The sequence below is a fragment of the Cucurbita maxima genome, unplaced genomic scaffold, assembly GCF_002738345.1.
Source record: "Cucurbita maxima cultivar Rimu unplaced genomic scaffold, Cmax_1.0 Cma_Scf00019, whole genome shotgun sequence".
Classification (NCBI taxonomy): Eukaryota; Viridiplantae; Streptophyta; class Magnoliopsida; order Cucurbitales; family Cucurbitaceae; genus Cucurbita; species Cucurbita maxima.
Window position 1 is genome coordinate 2,838,848 of NW_019272035.1, and position 5,919 is coordinate 2,844,766.

The 5,919-nt window shown below is 33.1% G+C and overlaps 1 protein-coding gene and 1 long non-coding RNA gene across 7 annotated transcripts in view; both read right to left on the reverse strand.

Moving 5' to 3' along the window:
* Positions 1–504: 504 nt before the first annotated feature.
* Positions 505–1,015, reverse strand: LOC111494039. Its single transcript, XR_002720104.1, has 2 exons — positions 759–1,015; positions 505–721 (listed from the first exon to the last, which is right to left on the reverse strand). It is a non-coding gene; the product is annotated as an uncharacterized LOC111494039 (long non-coding RNA).
* A 141-nt stretch (positions 1,016–1,156) lies between these two features.
* LOC111493924 (histone-lysine N-methyltransferase ATXR7) overlaps positions 1,157–5,919 on the reverse strand; it is a 17,487-nt gene continuing 12,724 nt past the window's right edge. For 4 of the 6 annotated variants that reach the window (XM_023143845.1, XM_023143846.1, XM_023143844.1 and 1 more), the window contains 2 exons: positions 4,227–4,398; positions 1,157–3,515 (listed from right to left, as the gene is read on the reverse strand). The gene's annotated coding sequence lies outside the window, so the exon portion shown is untranslated. The remainder of the gene's footprint in view (positions 3,516–4,226; positions 4,399–5,919) is intronic. The other 2 variants (XM_023143843.1, XM_023143842.1) reach the window with 2 other exon arrangements.

Sequence of the window (5,919 nt, forward strand, 5' to 3'; positions counted from 1 at the left end):
TTGTAAATCGGCTAATAACCGCTACAAGAAATTCTTAGGTGTCTTATATAGAAAAATATAATTAAAATGTTCGACCGTAACTCCAAAAAGCTTAAAATCTAATATTACTAACCTAAATTTGAATATAAATTTAAATACTACGTATAATTCTAGGCATGTTATTTGTCCTACCTCCATAATTGATCTCTTTTAGACTCTTAAGTCATAAGTAAATCTTAAATCGAAATAAATTTATCTTATAGAATCCAATAATGTTTTAAAATTTATTGATGGTTAATGCTTTACACATAAATTTTTTCCGACTTTTGGATGTTCATTTTACATAAATTTTTCTATCTAATAAAAATGGATCTAGATCTTGTAAACTGATCATGTACTACAAGATGTTTATTTGGAATCGCAAATCCAAACTTATCTATAAAGAGTAGATCAAGTACTACAAGAACTTGTACATTGAAAATCATGATTAAAGAATCGGATCCATTAGTATAGAACTTTTTTTCCCCGAGTAAAATTTCATATTACAAATGTCAATGATCATTAAAGTTTCACTACCTTAATAACACTATTGAGTAAACCAAAAAAATAAAAACAAAATAAATCATAGTATCCCAATGACCTATAACATCTATTACTTTTCTTGTTATCATCAACAAAATAGAATCACATAAAACATAAACCAATTCTTCAAAATAGAATTACATAAAACATAATCCAATATCTAAAGAAATCTATTAACAAAATACTTCTTTAAATACGTAATTTATTTCACTGAACAAGGTCCTTCGTACGAAGGATAGTCATATTGCAACTCGAGTTAAGCAAGTCATTCATCACACTCCTAATTTTTTGCAAGAGCCTTCAATCATGTCAATATAGGGTATTTATAAGTCATTCATCACACTCCTAATTTTGTGTAAGAGCATCCAATCACATCACGATAGAGTATTTATAACCAAAAGGTTCAAATACAAGTTAACTACTAAATCAGCAAAGTTTCACATACTATATCATAATTTCAAGATTTGATGATGACAAATAAGATATATATCAAACCCTTCAATTATTAAAAAAAAAAAAAATTAATGCATCTAGAAAAATGATACTTATATTAATTATATGTTAATGCTATTTTTTTTTTTTTTTTTTCTTGATCTCAATGCAAGTAAAGAGGTTGTATTCAAAGCAACTCCTAACAATATAAAGCACAAGGGTTCATAAAGAACACAAGCACATATCTACTAGATATAGAAATGAGACAACCTTAAGGTACACAAACCAAGGCCACAGCCACAGCCACAGCCACAGCCACAGCAACAGAGCCAATTTGCAAAGCCTGTACGAAAAGTAGAAAGTAATCACCAAAATCAAAAATTTCTCGGACGAAGCAAAGGAGAGGTGCCAACAAACCAAAGGCCTGAATAACCATTTGGGCTTCTGTCCTAAACCACAAGTTTACATTTCTTGAGATCTGAGTTCCATGTGGAGGCCTAGGAAGTTTTATCGAGGTTTTTGTTTTTAAAACGAGCGCCATTTCTTTAGCTTGCAACATGAAAATAAACTACATAATCTAACTTCCAACTCTACAAAATTTCAGGCCACAAGCGAAAGTACATAGTGCAATAAATTCAAACCAACAAGACAAAAGAAAGTGGATATAAGACAGCAACAAAACCCTGTTTTTAGTGGATTTTAAAATTTTGGTTCCTTGAATGTCACTTGAAAAGAACGTTGAGATATAAATGATGTACTTTAGTTCAATGAAGACTTCACCAAAGCTTAGAATTTGGATATAACTTAGAAAATGAAATTCTTTCCCAAATTTCTAACCCACCTTACACCAAATTGACGTCATAATCTCCAATTTAATTGGGAAGGGGACAGATGTTTATAGTTCCCATGGCAATCATTTGTAACATAAGTTTCCAGGCTTTTGCAATGCTTAAAAATTTAATAAGGTAAAAGATGTGAATGACAATCGTGGTAGACAGAACTGCACAAATCCACAAGTCATTGCTGCATGGCCGTCGGTCCGTTACTATGCTTCATGATGAGCACAATTCTGAACATTTTTGTGTCTTGACTAGAATTTCTTGACAAGTCACATCAGACTCATCATCACCGGACTCCCAAATACATTGGCGGCTATACCGTTATTAGATAGTTAAATATCCGTAAATGTAAAATTCCCAAATAATGGAAATGTCGTTGTGAAGATATATAATAAAGGGGCAATGCTGAAAATAACTTGCAGGTCATTGTTTGTATGGTTAACATTTCTAATATACACACATTTAGTTCCAACAATTGTAAGGTCAGATTCTAATATTCATATTTCATCATTATTTTTGGAAAAAATATATTGCTCTCATATATTTATGCCTAACCCTTCCGTTTTTAAAATATTGACAGAAATTTTGGTCGTATCCAAGCAAATTTCCCTTGCCATGACAATGTTACCATTAATCAGGACTTTGTTGATTGATGTTCCCATAAATTAATAAAAAATTTGACCATGATGATGCCAATTAATTAAGGATTATTGATACAACGCCCAACAGATGAAATGTTTGAAAAAGGACCAGACCGAGACCAAAGAAATGAATGGATTGGGGTTTGAAGGGAAGAGAAGTCATACCAGAGAGCCAAAAGCCAACCCCAGCTCTCTCAGCGGCGAAGGTTCCACTTTGGGTATCAATTCCTGCGATGGTAAGAAACCATAAAAAGAAGAATCCACTAAAAATATAGCTGCAACTTAATGCTTCTCAAACTAATATCCCACATGGTAAATAAACTAATAAATTTCAACTCTTTCGAGTGTGTCTAAGATTGCTAATGATAAAAATAATTGTTTGGAAGCTAAGCTTCATCACATGCGTCCACAAGTATCTGAAAGTTTGTCAAAAAGAGCACAATCGTCTCAATAACACAAGTTCTAGGCTTTATACTCCTGAACTGTTTTTCCATGAAGATTGACAAGTATTTAAGTTCTTTTACTTGAAACAAACTTCTGAGGAGAACCCAACAAGGAGCTTCAAACTAGTCCCCCGATAGAAGAACAATGATGAAGACGCCAAAAAAAAAAATCAAAACGTTGCCCGCTCACAATGTGCATGTTCTGAATGTTCAAAAATGTGTATAATGCGATTATGGAACTAGTGGTCAATGTAAAATCAGATGCTCGGAATTTATCCTCCTTTTTTTGTGGAGGGGTGGATGAATCTTGGCAATTATTTTTCGTAAATATCAACGATGGCATCACTCCCAAGGTTGGTCAGCATACTCATTTTATCTTTTATTGAATAACAAATCAAACATGTTTGTACAAAAAATCAATATCCAAGGATCGTGTAAGCAAAACAAAAATTGACTTTACAGTATCTAAGAGGAGAGACTCATCTGCAATATAGAGATATCTATAAGAATGAACAAGGTCAGAAATTCATCACTGGAATGGCAAAATTGTCTGCCGTGTAACAGTCATCCGGCCTCTACCAACAATCATAATCAATAGCCTGAAAACACAAAGAAATTTCATTAATGCTCACAATTTATGAAACCAACGATGTATCACTCTTCACAATATTACCCAGCGCCATCAAGCAATATTCAGCAATATTCACAAGAAAAGCATGAATTTTCATGTACATTTCATTCGAGATATAATTGCTCCAACAATTTGCCAATAGCAAATACTAACAATTTGCCAATATCAAATACTAACAATTTGCCAATAGCAAATAATAACAATTTTCCATGTAAGAAAAATGAAGACCGGATTCTACTTGGACTGCGACAATTTTGTGACAGAATAGGATGAGACATAAAATATCCAAACAAGTTTTATAATGATATAAATACTTCTACCACGGTGATTTAATTATAAAAAGATGAAAATTTGAAATTTACAAGAGGATAAAATAGTTTTCAATGATCGCAAGACCAACCACCTCATGGACAGACCAGCTAGAAATAACACTCCTATCCTCTCCCTACCAAGTGTTTTACTGACTTGTCAATTGAAAGATATAAAACACGTTCATAAAGAAGCTCAATATTATCACTCAATTTATTTTATTGGGTGGTCGTCTACAATCAGGATGTTGAAGTCAGTTCCAGTATCCCCCATAAAGACTTGCTAACAAACCATGTCTGTATCCATCGTTCATATTTAAAACCATTGCTTGAGTACGAGGCATCAGTACCAATAAAAAAAAATGAATTACCTCGACCAACTTTAGTTGGGAGATTTGGAGCATGACAGAGTGCGCTGAAAAGCATGCAGCTGCAACATGCAACCCTTCATCGCATGGCAAAGGTAGATAATTTAGACCTCAGAAAGGACCAAGTTTTATCACGCTTCTTCATCGACATAATTTTGACAAGACTTCATGTCCACTACATAAGAACAAGAAACTTATTGCTGATTCGTGACTGAAGAACTGAGCCAAATATACAAGTAAAAAACAATATCACACAAGATTAAAAGAATGCACAAATGATACTACAAATATTCGATCAGAAGATGGAGAGGCAATCACCATTGTGAAAAGTGGCATGAGCTGAGTGCAGATAAGATATTTCAAACAAAAACGACTTAAATTCTGTTTCTCATCCAGAAAAAAAATAACTTAGTGAAGGCATAACCAGGAGATGATGCTCCTCCAAATATACAAACTTTGCATCCTCCATAACTAACGCTGATATCTTCAAGAACATGAACTGAAGGTTTTGACATAAAACTGATTTTTCTCTCAGATTTCTCTCTCTGCATTGCTCTTTGATTTTCAAATCTCTCTCGTTTTTTGTAATTTAATTGTTGTGCCCTACTTTTTCATCTTCTTTCTTTCACTCGTTCCTTTTATCCTTCTCTTTTTTCTAAACAAAACAGAGATAAAAAGGTAGAATTGAATAAAAAGGATTTTTCTATCTCCGATTCTACTCTGTTATTTTACCACGGACTCTACCCTGTTTTTGCAATTTAAGGGGGAAAAAGGGTTCTCCCTTGTGTTTTAATACTTATTATCCTAGTTTCTCATTTAAACTTTAATAGAATGAAAAAGAATGTCAACCACCAAAAACTTAAGACAATAATGACGATGATCTCGACTTCAATATTGGGTAATTTTTTCTTGTTCACATCTAAATTTTACCTACTCTTTAAAAAAAAGAAAAAAAAAAACTTTTCATTTAAATGAAAAGAAGTACTAACAAAGTTGTAGCCATATTACGTCAGTGTTTTTAAAGAAAGAGGGAAAAACCCCCTCGAGTAAAAGCTTCGACTGCCTGTTGACCAAAATGAGGATCAAGACAAAATAGACAATATAATCCACAAATGATGGTTAGGAGTCCTATCTCCTTTTCTAACTTCATTCGTTAATGAAATGTCCTTGTTTCTCTTTAAAAATAACAAATAAAAAAGAAGTAAATCACTCAACAAAAAGCGCCCGTAATAAAACTCCTCAGAGAAGGAAACCTAACGAGGACACTGTCTAACTAAAGAACACACCTCTCCAAAGACTTGCACTGCTTCAGAAAATTTTCTAGTCTAAACCAAATATTCTAGACAGGACAGAAGGATGAATACCAAAGAGCCCCTCCCTTATCCCAAGGCAGATGAAAGAGAACCCCTGTATCATCAAATGACACAACCTAATATGAGCCAACATCATGACAAAAATCTCTTGGATAAGTCCCAATCAAGCACGCATTCTTGCATTAGACTCAACACTATGACCCAGCAACATGGAAGTTCATTGTATCTAAATACAGTCAATGTCATTGATATCCCCATGAACGAACACCGCAGTAAAAACAAATTTGATCATTTTGGCAATTCCAGCCTTCACAAGGGAATCACATAAAGAACCAAAAAAAAAAAAAAAAAAAAAAAAAAAAAAAAAAAAAAAAAAAAAAAAA